Source organism: Drosophila arizonae, chromosome 2 (genome assembly GCF_054131065.1).
Source record: "Drosophila arizonae isolate 15081-1271.41 chromosome 2, UAZ_ARI_1.0, whole genome shotgun sequence".
NCBI lineage: Eukaryota > Metazoa > Arthropoda > Insecta > Diptera > Drosophilidae > Drosophila > Drosophila arizonae.
In genome coordinates, this window is record NC_142922.1 from 14,709,891 (window position 1) to 14,725,347 (window position 15,457).

A 15,457-nucleotide genomic window follows, 5' to 3' on the forward strand; every position below is an offset into this window, starting at 1 on the left:
CTTTAAATATAGAATGCAATCTTAATGTGACTAGGAATATAGAGTGAGAGAGAGAGAGGGAGAGTTGAGTCAAGAAAAGAAATTAGACCTGTGATAATAAAATCATATTATATCAGTAAACAACAGCTAATTGGGTTTAAGGTATGAAAATGAATTTTAAGTATACAATTTATATAACTTTTTTACATGATGATCTTAGAACTGACTGAAATGTGTTTACAGATTAATTAAACACTGATGAGCACTGCATAGATTGTTAAAAAAGAAAAAAGTAATTACTTTCATATACATAAGAAAGTTGGAAGTCGACATTTTCAATAGATATGTTTCCATGGTAGAGCTCCTCATATATACAGGGCTGTCCATATTCGATAGACCCCTCTGACAACCCTATACCTTTTGACTGAGACTGGCGCAATATTCCGTACAGGCTCAAGGCGGCCCTTAGATATCATGTTCAAAAAGTAATGTCAACAAATCTACTTGAATCCAAGAAATTTGTTATTATCGTCTATTATTATCGTAATATAAATCCGTTGAACATGGGCAACCTTGTGGGGTTGCCAGTTGGGCTCGTCTCGTATGGACAGACCATACATACACACATAGTTTTCTTACAATCCATTCTTTCATTATAAAATTCAGTTAATAATTCAGCCAGTTCAATGCTCTGCACTCCAAGCGAAAAACTTTGACTGAAGAATATTCAGACAGCAAGCTATAAGTATAGGAAAAAAATGATAATATTGGGGATTTCAATTGAAATGAGCTTTCAAATTCGCTGCTCAACTCTGACAGTTAAGGGCCGTGGGGCAGTCGTCAAACTGACAGTTATGGGGTGGCGCTCGCTCGCATCGAGGCGGCCTGTGGGTATATTAATATGTAGTTTGTGTGCTCGGGGCGAGCGGGAATTGTTTTTGTTTAACTGACATTTAATGACCACATACATCATGCTATTTGCGGTGCGGCAGCATTTAAAATTCAAGTTCATCGTGTGAGGGCTGCATATTTAAATTGACAACAGCTGCTGCTGACAGCACAGCCAGCCAGCCAGCCAGCCAGCCAGACACACAGGGGCCCAAAACCCACAAAGCAGAGCAGAGGACAGCAGCACCCCGAAACGAGCCCGGGCTAGACATTAGAAAGCATTCAGGCGCATATCCGATATATATATCCGGCTGTGTGGCATTAATCAGACAACAACGTGCTGGATAGACGCTGTCAAAGCTTTTGGTATTTGCAAATTTCTTAACACGAAATTAGTCGCAATAAACAAGGCTAACAAACAAGCTCTCTGTGGCAGGTGGCAGGTGGCAGGTGGCAGCTAGCAGGAGGCAGCTAGCAGGAGGCAGCAGCCGGCTGGCAAGGGCTGGCGTCTAATCGAAAGCAAATAAAATGCATTGCATACCTGCATGCCATAAACTGTCACTTGCATTGTGTGGCAGACCCAGAGCCGGTAGACGGTATGCGGCATGCGGCATGCGGCATGCAATCCAGACGACACGCCCCCAGACCTACGCCCAATCAACCAATGTCTACCCGTCCGTCTGTCTGTCTGCATGTCTGCTTGTCTGTCTGCCTTAACCTGACAAGCTATAGCTCAGTGTGTTTGACTATCTGTATCTGTGCTTGTAAGTCTGTGTGTGTGTGTGTGTGTGTGTGTGTGTGTGGCATGCCAAGCCCTCGTTTTGTATGCACCATCGCCTACCAATGCCAGCTGCAGCCGGGCGAGGACCCGGCGCACGGCTATTAGCCAGCGTCGCTGTATGTTTTACCATAATTTGCCAGCAGTTGCAGTTGCAGTCGCTGTTGGGGGCAACTGACACTGGCATGCGCCATAGTTTGTCGTCTCTTATCGAACGGCATATAGCTGAGTGTGGTTTGCATGTCACACTCGACTGCAGCCCCCACTGGCGCGCCCCGCCTCCCCTGCCAGCGGCAATTATAAATGCAGAGCTCGGTGTCCCCGAGCTGCATATAGAAATTAAAATTGTTTACCCAAGACATTAATGTGCCACCTATTTACACGTACATATTGTTAAATGCTAAATGCGCCTTCAAATAGTTACAGCGAATTGCTTTTAGGCGACAACAGCCGCACTTTTCATGTAATTGTCAGCGAGCAGACAGCAAATTGTATGACTTGCAAAATGCGACTGGGAATAAGGGCAACACAAATAAATTGCTTTTACTTTCATTTCTTTCCATTTTTACGGCCAACCAACAACTCATGGAGTGCGATTGCAATCAGCTTTTAAGTGAAAGCTGCTTTGACATGGATTTCAAATATTTTGAAAAATAAAATGGGAGGTTTATACACTGCAGGCCGCGACTTGAAATTGTTTTTGCTGAGAGAAGAGTTGGGGAAAATGGTTTACAAAAATATCTATATTTATTCTATATGTCGATATAATACTTTTTTTTTGATCTGAGTTAGAATTGTGAGCGAACAGCTATGAACGTTCGTCGATGTCTTCTATATCTCAGAATATATCAGACGAACTAAATGTGAATTATCTCCACACAGATAGTAATATATATTAAGCAACATCAAATCAGATCATGAAATAAAAGCCATTGTATCAGAAATAACAGTCATTATATCAAAATAATTCCAAAGTTATACATCTCGATTTACAGTCGATGCATAATAATATTTGTATTTTATAATATATTAAAGGCATGAAATATTGTATTATTATATTTATTATATTATTATATTTATTTAACGTATCAGTTGATGATATATTAAAATATATTTTTATTATTTTATTTATTTATTTAAAACAAAAAAAAAGAAGTCAGTTTCAAGGGATTTTCGCAAGTATTTCAAGAAATATGATTAGCTGTGTTGAAATTTTCACGTTTACTGCCAACTTTTGTTGCACACAGCTCGACTGAGTGGATTGCCCTCGAGTTGCCATGTGCACACATGGTGCTTTATAAAGAGGAAACGAACACAATAGAAGTTGGGTGCAAAACAAGCGCACAAAAACGAAAATCTAAGGAACGCCAACAAAAATAATTGAAAAGGTTTCATTGTGCGCACATTTCCACGTGTGCTGCTGTTTGGCTAGGGTCGGGCTCTGCAGCAGTTTCATTTACTATATGCGTACACCTACACCTACACCTACACACACACACACACACGCATGCACAGCCATAACACATAAATAACAAGGATCAAGCGCTAATCCAATGGCAGCGCCAAAGAGCACTGCCAAAGGGGTTCGCGTTGTCATAGCCAGCTTTCAATGTCAGTGGCGAATGTGGTGCTTTAAATGCTTTGATTTCATTTTTCATTTCAGCTATCACACACTCACACACCCGTACATACACCTATATGTGGGTGTGTGTATATAAAAAGAATTGTCAGTTGTGTATGCCAGCTAAATGAGATGTTGCCAGCTGGATTGGCTGCTGGCTCTTTGCTCAATTCAATCACGAGCTACTTACAGACAAAACCGTTACTCGACTTTGCTTACGTAATGAATCTGAGTATGTGTGTGTGTGTGTGTGTGCATTGCATACCTTTTTTTTTTGGGGTTCGAGCGACAGCTTAGCAATGCGTGCACACTTCAACTCACCTCTGCACCCTTTCACCCCCGCGCATTCGGTGTTGCGGTAGAAATAAGCAGGATTAAGTGAGCTTAAGACCAACTCTATGAGATTTTCATACGCAAAGAGATATGAGCGCATTGCAGAGAGGAGCAGAGCCAGAGCTCAGAGGCAAAGTCAAAATGGGGAAGCAGGGCCACATGTCATTGTCCTGGCTGAGGCATGTTACATCTAGAATGACGCATACGCCATGTTGTATATAAAATACAGCCAAGCAAACGAATAAAATTCTTTTATTTATGTATTATTTACAACTTTAAGGGGTTCTCTTGAAGGTGCCAAAAAATAAAGTCGAAAATTGGCTTACAATGAGTTCACATGCAGCGCCAGGTTGGGCATTGCTTGGTTTATAGGGTGATTGAGCTCTTAATCGAAATAAATTTTTGCTAAGAAACTGTTTGTCTCCAAATATAATTAACATTTGCCATAGATTGTAATTTCTATACGAAAATAAAACATTCCAAAGAATTATGGAAGAGCAAAAACATACACATATACATATATACACATATACATATACACACATATTTATATTTATTTATATACATCGTTATATATTAATAGATGTTTCATTGATCTTGAGAAAAATATGAACAACGTTAGGTTCAGCTTGCTTTCTTGTTTTGCCAGACAGCGCATCTAGTTGCTCCATAAATAGGTATTTAGCTATTCAGTTGTGCTGCTCGGGCTGCCCTGGCACGTTTGGCTCCCACAATGGATTCTCAGATTTGGCGCTGGCTGCTTAGCGGCGCTAATGCGTGCGGTGGCCTGTGGTGGTCGTGCGGCGCTGGCAAACAGCGGGCACAAATTGCCGTTACGCGCTTGAGTTGAGCAGCTTAAAGCTTAAGTCAACATAACCAGGATGGGCCGAGCACAAATTCCTTGAAGCCTTTGTGCAAAGCCCAAACGAACAGAAATACGAAAAAAAAAGAAGAAAATAAACGAAAAAGTTGTGTACATTTTTTTCGTACTTGGACTTGTCGGCATCTTAAGTATTTTTCAGCTGCCTCTTAAAGGTGCTTTTTAGGTGTGCGTTTATGCCTGTGTATGTGTGTGCCTACGTGTGTGTGTGTGTGCATGCCTACGAAAATTGCTTTCTGCCGCAATTGCTGCTGCTTTATTTTATTTATTTACTTTCCCCACATACACACCTACACCCACACACACACACTTAGGCACTGCGAAGTTTTAAGTGTGGGCGCAAGGTGAGCTTTGCTTTTGTTGTGGTGGGCTGCCCGTTTGCTGATTGAATTTTCCAAGCGAATAATTTTTAAATTGTGCCTTGGTCAAAAGATAATTCAATTTTAGTTTACAATTTCTATTACCCAGAAGCAGCTGAGCCGCCGCCACAGGTAACAATATTTTATGTATACATATATTTTTTGGCGGTGGCTGACTGACTGAAGAGTCTATTTATGCGCATATTTATACCGCCGGCTGCTCAATTATCAGTCTGATTTATGAGCTCAAAATGAATGCCAATTGTTGCGCCGAAAGTTGGCCAACTGCCTGCCTGGCCTTGGGCAGCAGCATATTGAAGAGCTGCAAAGACTTTAAAATATACGGCTTAAGCTTCTTAAATATATCTGCTGTATATACTTGAACATTATCCTTTCTATACCTGACTCTGGCTAGCTGGAATCCCAGCTGACTCAGCTTGCAGCATTTGCAGTTACATAATCTGGCACTGCAGCAACATGCCCTTATCAATGACAATCGTTAAATGTCATGTTCAATGCTTAAAAGCGGACCCAGAGACACAAAATACCACAATTTGTATGCATTATGCTTGCCGGCAGATAGAGCCCGAGGCTATAGCAGCAGCAGCAGGAGCAGCAGCAACAGCAGGAGAAGCAGCAGCAGGACAGACACTCTGGCAGTTGCGAGCGTCAGCCAAGAGCTGCAAACTAAGCCAAAAATGCCACAAAACATTTACCATATATCATGCATTTTTACGTACACTTTTAGCCACTTTCGGAGCGTGTATCTGGGTGTGGATCTGTTTCTGCTGGGGCAACTGCTTGACTGCCAGCTCTGAGCGCTGTCCTTGTTCAATGCTTCTGTTGTTGCAACTTTTATGCGAAACTCGTAATTTACACATGTACTTGGCGCCACGGCAGCAGCAGCAGCAGCAGCAGTACCAGTACCAGCAGCATCCAGAGCTGAGCAGCAACAACAACTGGCTTATCTCGCAAAAGCTGTGTGAGCTGGGCTTGGCCCTGAACTCGGTCTGCCTGCTTGGCCACGCGGCGTATGCGTAATATGCACCTCAGCTTTATGCTGCACTCCTCCATTTGTCGTTGTCTGCTTTCGTGAGGCACTGTCTCTGGCTCGAACATCATTCATGTGTTTACCTATTGCCGGCTGCTTTAACAACAGATTTAAGCATAATCGATTTCTTCGACAGCCTCAACAGCAAACTCCACTCCCAGACGCTTTTATTCGCTATGCCAAACAACTTTCCGTTTTAATATGGCTGTGTGTTTATATATATATATATATATATATGTGTGTGGGTGTGTTAAGTTGTATGCTTGTATTGGTTAAGCTGTTTATAGTCTTGCGCTTGCTGTTGCTTGTTGTTGCTGTCGCTGTTGCTGTTCCTGCTGTTGTGCTGTATTCTCCAAACAATTTACTTCTAAATTGATGAAATAAATTTTCCAACACACTTATTTCAATGTACTACATTTGCTTTGGCTTATGTGTGTAGGTGTCTGTGTGTGTGTGTGTGCGTGTGTATCTGTGTTTTCGTGGAATAATTCTCATTCTCTCATCTCTGCTTCAATTTAATTTTTTTAAGGTTCCTCCTCAGCTGGGCTTTTTTGCTTGAGGACTATTATTATTATTATTATTATTTTTTGTTGAGGCACTTATCTCAGTCGAAGCATTGAGCAGCTTTTTTCTAGTCTCAATTGTATTTCCAGCTAAGTGACAGCTTTAATTGATGGTCAATGGAACTGTTTGAATTTACAGTTAGTGCATAGAATTGCCTGCCTAGAGATATTTTTAGGTTTTTAAGGCTTTGATGTATTATTTATTATTACATGTCCTTCAAGTCCTCAAACTGAACTGCAAAAACAAAATTATTTATATATGATGATTAAGTATATTTATAAATTATTCTATATTATTCTACTATATTGTATATAAATAGAAATTCTATAGAAGTAGTTTCTGGTTTTTTTTATCGCATTTTGAATATTTAATTTGCTTTAAGCATTTTAATCTTTACTTCAGCTCAGCTGTTGTATACTTTAGCATTACCAGGCAGGCGCCTGTTGATTTATACGAGTTTTGTTCTTTAAAACATAAAAATAAAATCACTTATGCTGTGACATTACCCACTGCAGCTGTTGCATCCTGATGCGCTACTCTACTTGCAACAAATGGCACTTGAGCGTTTTGAATGGCTGTCAGTGTATGTGTATATATTCAGTGCACTGCCATATTATATAGATATAAATTGGCCTTGGTACACTTCATTAGCATGATGGCAACAGTTTCGAGCGCTTCAGCCACTTCAGCTTTGCCTGGGCAACTGTTCATTGCCATCGCAGCTGCATCCTTGGCTGCTTGCAGTTTTTGTAGTGCTTGTAAATTACACTCGAGTGACATAAGTCGTCATCATCATCATGAACATCATCATCGTCATCATCAGGTAACGATAAGTGCCTTACCTCTGCAAATTGTTGGCTAGGAATATAAGCTCGCCTTATACTCTCGCATTTCCGTCGCATCTTCAGTTTATGGCACGATATTTTTTTGCAGCTTCCTTGCTCCTGATGACTCGCGGCATTCATCTTGGCCAGATGCTGGCTGTCTGCTCTGGCTCCGTCCGACTCTCAGACAGTGCATCTGCAGACATGTGCATTTGACCTGTACTAAATACCTCGACATGTGCATAGTCTGGCATTCAGCTAGCCATTTATGTATGTACGTATGTACATATGTATGTATGTGTGTACGTCCACTCGGACATTATCTGTAGAATTTTTAATGATTTCTCTCGCAGTCCGCCTGGTCGTCTTTTGTTGTCAGCTTCTTCTTTGTTGGCAAACATTTTTCTTGTCCTACACTTTAAGCTGGCCATTATTAAAATACGAGCTGATAACAATTTGGCCGCAAGCTGAAAGTCAAACACAGGAGAGCACACACACAGACACACACACACTCACAAGTATTCACCCGCACATACCGATTTACTTATATGCTGGCATTTGCTTAGCTTTTGCTTGTCTGGTCGTGTCCTTTTGGTGCGTTGAACTTGTCTTCTTTCTATGCATAAGTTTTCGGGTCTACATTTGCCGCGTTGGCAAATTTCAACTGCCTTTGGATATCTGTCTGGGTGCCTTTTGCAAGGTCAGCAAGAAAAGCCCTCGCCTTCTACTCAGACGAACGCTTCCGTTCCCCGTTCCCCTTTGCCCATTTCTTTTCCTCCTGGAATTTGTGCTCTTTTGGTAAGCATTTAAATTGGTTTTTGGACAGCCGCAGAACGTGATTAAATCAATAACTAAACCAATTCGGGCAATTTCTTATATAAAAATATTGATGCATGTACATATAGAAAGGAATTCCTTATTGGCCGTATAACAGCCATAATCAAAACGCAAAATTGTCAATTAAAATGCGAAATCGCAGTTTTTTTTTTTCTTTTCTGTATTTTTAATTTTTAATCAACTTGCGGCACGGCACAAAGTTTTATGCGTGGCACGACCACAACAAAGTGTTAGACAGGTTAATTGATACGTACTCACCGCGAACGAACCTCTAACCGCGCGAACAACCCCCGGCTGACCCCTCATACATATGCATGCATGTATGTGCCGGGCGAACCTTTTGAAATATTAATGAAATCAATTTCGGGGCTAGAGCTAGAAGCTGCCACAGATTGCCGGAGGGCATTGCCACCGAATGTGTGAGAATATGCGTGAGTGGGTGAGTGTGGGAGTGTGGGAGTGTGGGAGTGTGTGAGTGTTTCGGGTATGCGTGCGATTACATCAAAATACGATATGGCTATGGCAACGGCAGTCTCTATGGCTTAACTTGGGCAGCGGTCATACGTGGATCAATGATTATGACAGACCCAAAGGATATGCAGCACTTGAGTTCCATGTGCTATTGAGTTTCATATTTGAGCCAAACACGCAAATCAAGTGATGCACAAGTTGCTCGTAGTATTACAGCATCTTCTGTTATTAAATATTATTTTAGACACAAAAAGTTACCTAAATTGAGCCAGGCAGTAAAAAATAAATAAAATGAACTAGGCTGCAGAAGAACTGTTTTTAGCTGAAGAGCTTTAAAATAAAGCACAACAGTGCAACAGAATGCTAACTTTTCGATTCACTTTTGCTAATTCTGAACTAAAAGAAGAATATTTTCTTTCCATAAGAAAGATATTAAAGAAGTCGATGTGCTCCACAGCTGCAGAGCATGAAATTCAAATTGAAAAGAACATTTTAGCTTCACATATACATATACACACACATATAAGTAAGCATATATGTATGGTAAGCTGCTTTAGTTGCGAGCGTATAATAAACGATATGCTTTAAGTATGGCCTGGTCCATTGTTAACCTTGGCTCCGGCTCCTCCTCAGTCTGTGCGCGCAGCCAGGGCACAGCTGTTGGCTGTCAGATTTGTGCTACTTTTGTGTGCTGTCACCTGACTGTTGCAGGCTGCCTTATGTGCAGCTAAGAGGCTATTGGGGCTGTCTGCGTGAATGGGTGTGACATAGATTCGCAGAGGCTGACCGAGGTTCAAGCACCTTAAATAGGTGCGATTTATTACGAAAAGTCACACAGATGTTTGCCCCGAAAATTTCATTTAAAAATGGTCATCAGCTGTTCCCAAAGTAGCCGTAGTAGAGTTGATAGGTGAGAGAAGGAGAAGGAGAACGAGTTGAGCAAGAGTGCGGCTAGCGAGGACCTTGATGAAAGCCTTTCACATTGAAATTGAAAAGGGGCTGCCAGTTGTGGCAAAGTGGCCACCAACACAGCTGCTGCCACCGCAAGCCCTGCCTCCATTTCCTTCCTTGCCTCTGCCTCATCCTCTGCTCCTGCTTGTGCTGCTGTTACTGTTGCTGCTGCTGCTGTGGCTAAGCGCAAAATTAAGCAAATTAAAAGCCGCACACAGAGCGCCAGCTGCATAAATCATGTGTGTGTGTGTGTGTGTGTGTGTGTGTATGCTCTATCTGACCTACGCATGTGCAAGTGTTAGTAAGCCCCTTAAAAATATATGAGCAAAATCTGTCTGTGTGTGAGTTTGTGTGTGTGTGTGTGTGTGCAAGAACCACAGCCCAGGGTCACCTATGGCTCACATAACGGAGCGCACACAAAAAAATGCCATTGAAAAATGTTCGCTTTGTTGGCCATTTTCAGATTTTTATCAAGCCTCTCAACTCGTGTTCGTCCCCGTCCACGAAATTCCGCTCAAAATCAGCGCTTAAAAGCCGTTGACGTGCAACGTTTTTCTTCTTCTTTTTTTTTTTTGTGCGGTTTTATTTTTGTTTTGAAAGCAGCCAGAAGGCTGCCAAAAACATTTAAATTAAAATTCAGCGCAACATAAAATCGTGCACAAGAGCAACAACAAAGGGGAAAGCGCCGTTGATAGCTAAACGAAGCTTAAATGCTCTTAAGTAAGGGATGAATAACTAAGATTGCTTACATAATGAGTGGCGAGAGGGAAAGAGAGAGAGTGAGACAGAGATTGAAAGAGAGAGGGTGGAGAGACTAACAGCAGCATAGCTCGTAAATACTAATATTCTTTTTTATACCCAATTATTAAAAATAAAATAAATAAATAAAAAATTATATATTAATTATGAATTGAATTTGAATATATTAGGATGCATATACATAGTTGAACTGAAAACATTTTCAATGGAAACTCTTTCAATCAGTCAAAAAAGACAAGCTGCATTGATTTATGGCTAGCGTTACAAGCAGCTTAAAGTCAGAGACTTGACCCTCTGCCCGAATAGGGTATATTAAAATGTTTCACAAAGTGAGTAGAGAATTTCAACTGGCCTCGGATGTGGCAGCAGGAGCAGCAGCAGCAGCAGGAGCAGCGGCAGCAGCATTAACTGTTATTGTCGCGCGTGGGTGTAGCGGGCGGGGGGTAGAGTGAAGCAGTGGGGCATTTGGGCATTGGCTGTGGGTTTTAGGCCCAAAATATGCGCAAAGTGTAAGCCGTTTAGCGCTCTTTGATGGCCTGCCAGCTGCAGTTGAAAATTTATAGCACGCTTTTAGGCTGGATGTTTAGCGGGCGCTGGCAATAGCCAACAATTGGGCAATTTCAAAAGGCAGCCGCCTAACAAATGACAGTTTAAAGTGCGTGACACAAACAAAAGAACACACACACACACACGCACTAGTCTCCTGTTGATAGTCACGCTGGCTGCAGGCAAAGCACTTTGGGTGCATGTTTAATGGCATTTGTTGCTAATCAATGAATAATTTATGGGCCAAGGCTTTGCTGCCTGCTGGCAGTAAGCCAACAACAATAGCAACAACAACAATAGCAACAGCAACAACAATCGATACGCACACCAGTGCAACCCTGGCTTGCTCTGGGTGCGTGCTGTGCGCTGTGTAAAATCATGTTTTAAACTATTTGCCAGGAGCTTTGAATGTTTGTTGTTGTTGTTGTTGCTGCTGTTGTGGTTTACTAGTGTTGCATTGCCCAATGCTGTTCGTGTTAGTGTTTGGCGCCAGCTAACACATTCCCATCGCTTGTTTCCGCTAATGCCTCCAGGCTATTGTTTCTGTTGTTGCTGTTGCGTTTCTTGTGTCGCATTTAATATGCAATTTTTAATAGCGCAATTATAATTTGCATGTTGTAATAGTTTTTTTTCAATTTTTTTTTTTTTTTTTTTCATAGCATAGCATAGCACTTTAAAACATTTATATACATACTTCAGAGTGGGGTGCAAGCGCCAGGGCATTTGCAGTGCGCCAGATTTTGAATGGGAGAGGTCGATGTGCATAGGCATGCATGGCTGGCAGAGCAGTTGGATTGAAGTTGATATTACTTAATATGCATTAGCAATATTAACATTTATTACATTGCTATTGAGGTAGAATAAAGTTAATAAATCAAATATTTTTAATTACTGATGGAACACACAACAATTTTTTTTTATAATTTATTATGAAAACAAAAAAAAAAAAAAAAAATGGTTTTGCCAGTAAATGTTAATAAACACAATAAAAAATGTAAATCCAATAAAAAGGATATTATTTTTATTTTTTGTTAATTTAATTTCTTATTTACCTATTTAAATTAAAATTTTTACACATATTACAAAAACTTAATTTATGGCCAATATTTAATTACAAGTTTAGCTTTTCGATGTTTGCCTACTGACTATCTAGTTGTATTTTCCTGCCTATTGAAAAGCTATGGATTTTTTAATTTCTCTCATTTCGTTTAATATTTGATAAGCTGTGGAACGGGTAGATAAAAAATGCAAATGGGTTTTCGCTTTGTGTGACATTTGGCTATAGGCACTCGATTTCGATTTGAATAATGTAAACGGATTCGATCGATTCCCAACTATGCCGAGTGCCACAAATTTCGAGGGCTCGGCCACAAATCGCATTTGGCTATAAGCGATGACACTGCCAATTGGCAATTGGCATGGCCCGAAAAGTGTCACTTGTGGTGCGCATAAAAATTTTCCGCCAATTAATCGTGATAAGGGCTTTTCAGCCATCGCAATAAACACGGCAATAATCATAACTAACACAAATGACAACAACTGCCTGGCCAACTACAAAGCGCAAATAACTCGGCCAAGTCGAAAACAAAAAAAAGTTTTACTGGCATTTTCGTGGAGGAGATGGGATGGGAGGGGAGCGGAGTAGAGAACATATTCACACACATATAGGGCACTTACCCATTAGATAAATGTTGACGAGGTCAATGGGCGTAAAGCGGAAGTTATGGTCGGGAATCAGTCGGAGCCCAGCGACACGTACAAATAAAGTAGAAGCCAGAGGCAAGTTTTGGGCCATTAGCTAAACTCAAAGGGGAGCCTGAGGGATAAGTAGGGCCAGAGATATAGAAAGACAAAGCGAGCAAGTGAGAGAGAGAGAGAGAGAGAGAGAGAGAGAGAGAGAGCGGCAGACAAACAGACAGAGAGAGAGAGAGAGAGAGAGAGAGAGAGTTTGGTACACGGACATTACGTGCCCAGCCAATAATCTCTGTCAACATCAATTTGGTTGGGGCCTGAGCAACTGAAACTAATTAAATGGTGTCCCATAAATTGCACATTAAACCAAATTTATTGCATGCCCGAAATCGAAATTATTGCCAAAGTCGCGAGACGTTTAATAAACTTGGCCAACAATTTGGCCCGCAAGTTGGCAAACGTGTCGCGATCGTAGCATACTTTACAGCGCAACCAAATTGTGATTTATACGCTGGCTTATCAGACTTGAGTCGGAGTCGGAGTCGGAATTGGCGCTGCCAGCCTTAAAGTCAGCATATTGCCAAATGAAAAACAAAAAAAGAGCAAAAAGTAAAAGCTAACGAAAAAGAAAACCTAATGCGGGCTAGTTAGCAAGCTTTTGAGTTTGCTTGCTTTCGTCTTGCTTCACCTTTTTGCTTTGATTTGTTGAAGTTTTCTTTTCGTCATTTGGCATTAGCACAGCTCTTGTTAACTCAACAACAATTTGTGCTAACGATGTCCGTAAGCTATGAAAAAAATGCCACGGAACATGGCACGTGGCCGCAGTGATCCGTAACTGTGTGTGTGGTCGGTCGATAGTGGCTAAGCCCTTGGATTGGCCACGTGTCATGCCTGCGCGATTGATTTTTGCTTCAGCTCGGCTTATTTTCCCTTTGTGTTTTATTGTTGGTATTAGTTTAATGATTTGAGTTGTTCCCTTTCTCTTTTTTTTTTTCTCTCTTTTTCTTGCAATCATAACTTGTTTGTTGTGCTGCATTCAAGTTGACTTCTGGCTAGCTGCAAAGTTAGAGACACTTTGCTTAGCTCCTAATGCGAAACGCTTGACGTTATCATTGAAGTGCAGACCTTCGTTGCTGCTGCTGCTGCTGTCTCTGCAACTGTCAATTGCTGGAAGCTGACAGACTGCCCTGACTGCCGGCATTTGCGACAGTCCGATAGTGTAGCTGCAAAAGTTGGACTGCCACAGCAGCAGCAATCGGAGCAGAATAAAACAATAGCTGCTCTATCTTAAAGCACAATACGCAATTGCATTCCTGGCTTGAAGTGTCTCTTCCTTTTTATCAATAATGTTTCTCTATGGTGAGCAACAGAAATTACTTGCAGCCATTTAAAGTGAGAGAAATGGAGCAATGATAAAACATTTTATTTTATTACATCTTAAACTTTAATTTATTTTAAGCAATTGCTTGGCTCTAAATCTAGCTTTTATTATCTATTTATTATTTTGTCTGTGCTTTAACGATTGAGCTGCAGACGTGCGCCTGGCTGTTCTCTCTGGCGACCTTAAAGCATTTCGACTTTGGGCAAAGCCAACTTATCACGCATTCGTCCAGTTATCCAATGTCTGCTGCTCGTTTGGCCTGTATTTATTTCTCTTTCCTTTTTTCTCCGTGCTCCGGGCAGCGCTTGCTCAGCAGTTGAGCGCAACTTGATGCAGGCCAATGCGGTTTTCATGCTGCCATGTGGCAAATGCGACACAAACTGGCTGCAAGCTGCTCGTTGCTTGCGTGCGACACCCGATAGACCAGAGACATGGCAGCCGTGCTCGTTTTCCTCGTTTTCTCCTTTTTTGCCTGGCTGAGCACCGGCAGAGTCCTGCTCTCGTTGCTGCTGCTCTAAAAACATTGTCACGTGGTTTTTGTATTTAGTTGCATCGCCCATTCAACGGGCACCCCGGGCAGTGTGTGTGAGCATGTGTGTGTGGGTGAGAGGCTGCCGTGGCCAGATTGCTTACCTGGCTGCCAGTCGCTGCTGTTGCCGTGCGCGGGCGACGGTTCGCCTTCACCTTGCCTGGGCTGCAGCACTGCAGAGTGGGCGGAGGGTCTTGCCTCTTGCAGCGCCCTTCGCCGAGCCAATGCAATAAATTCAACTCTACGTTTCGTGTTGCGCATTGTCAGGCGGAGCCATTGTGCTACAACTTTATTTTGCTAGTATTTGTATGCGTGCTGGCAATCGTTGCTCTTGCTCTTACAATTCTTGTTGTTGTTGTTGATGTCCCTGATATCCCTGCTGCTGCTGCTGCTGCTGCTGCTGCTGCCTTTGTTGTTAGGGAAATTGAAATAAATGTGTGTGTAAATGCGTCAAAATGAAGTTCTGAAAATGTTCTTGCCAGTGACAAGTGTCAATTAGAAAATGTTCAATTACATTAAAGCAGACAACAACTGCCACAACAACAATAACAACAGTGCCCAGCTATAATAACAAACTACAACGGCAGCAGCTCCAACAATAGGCAGATCAAGTGGTTCTTTGGAGCAGGCAGCCACTACTTGAAGCCATTGTCATTGGAATTTTCATTGTTGTTTCTCGCTCAGCATGAAGATAAAGCACAGCCAACGGAGACAGAGACGGAGACAGAGAGAAAGAGAAAGAAGGAGGACGACTGATGGAGATTCAGATACAAAGCACAACATGACCAAGTTGCCAGATAAATGTAATTAGTCGCACTTAGAGTTGGCTGGAGCACAGCTGGGGCCTGGGGAATATCGGAGAGTTGGCATGAAGTACTCTGACGTGTAATTTGCGTGGCATAAACTGGACTATTAACTAACAAAATTAAAAAAGACCTTACTAACTTACAGTTACGAAAGCAAAACGGAAGACTTGTCGAAAATGCTGAAATGAAATGAAAAAAGAAAAGAAAA

General features: G+C 41.7%; 1 protein-coding gene and 1 long non-coding RNA gene across 2 annotated transcripts in view; one reads left to right on the forward strand and one right to left on the reverse strand.

The window, feature by feature from the left end:
- side-VI (sidestep VI transmembrane protein) overlaps nucleotides 1-15,457 on the forward strand; it is a 91,222-nt gene that overhangs the window by 31,282 nt on the left and 44,483 nt on the right. The gene's annotated exons all lie outside the window — the stretch shown is intronic.
- On the reverse strand, nucleotides 13,944-15,386 carry LOC149270365 (uncharacterized). The gene is made up of 2 exons (XR_016268472.1): nucleotides 14,548-15,386; nucleotides 13,944-14,428 (listed from the first exon to the last, which is right to left on the reverse strand). It is a non-coding gene; the product is annotated as an uncharacterized LOC149270365 (long non-coding RNA).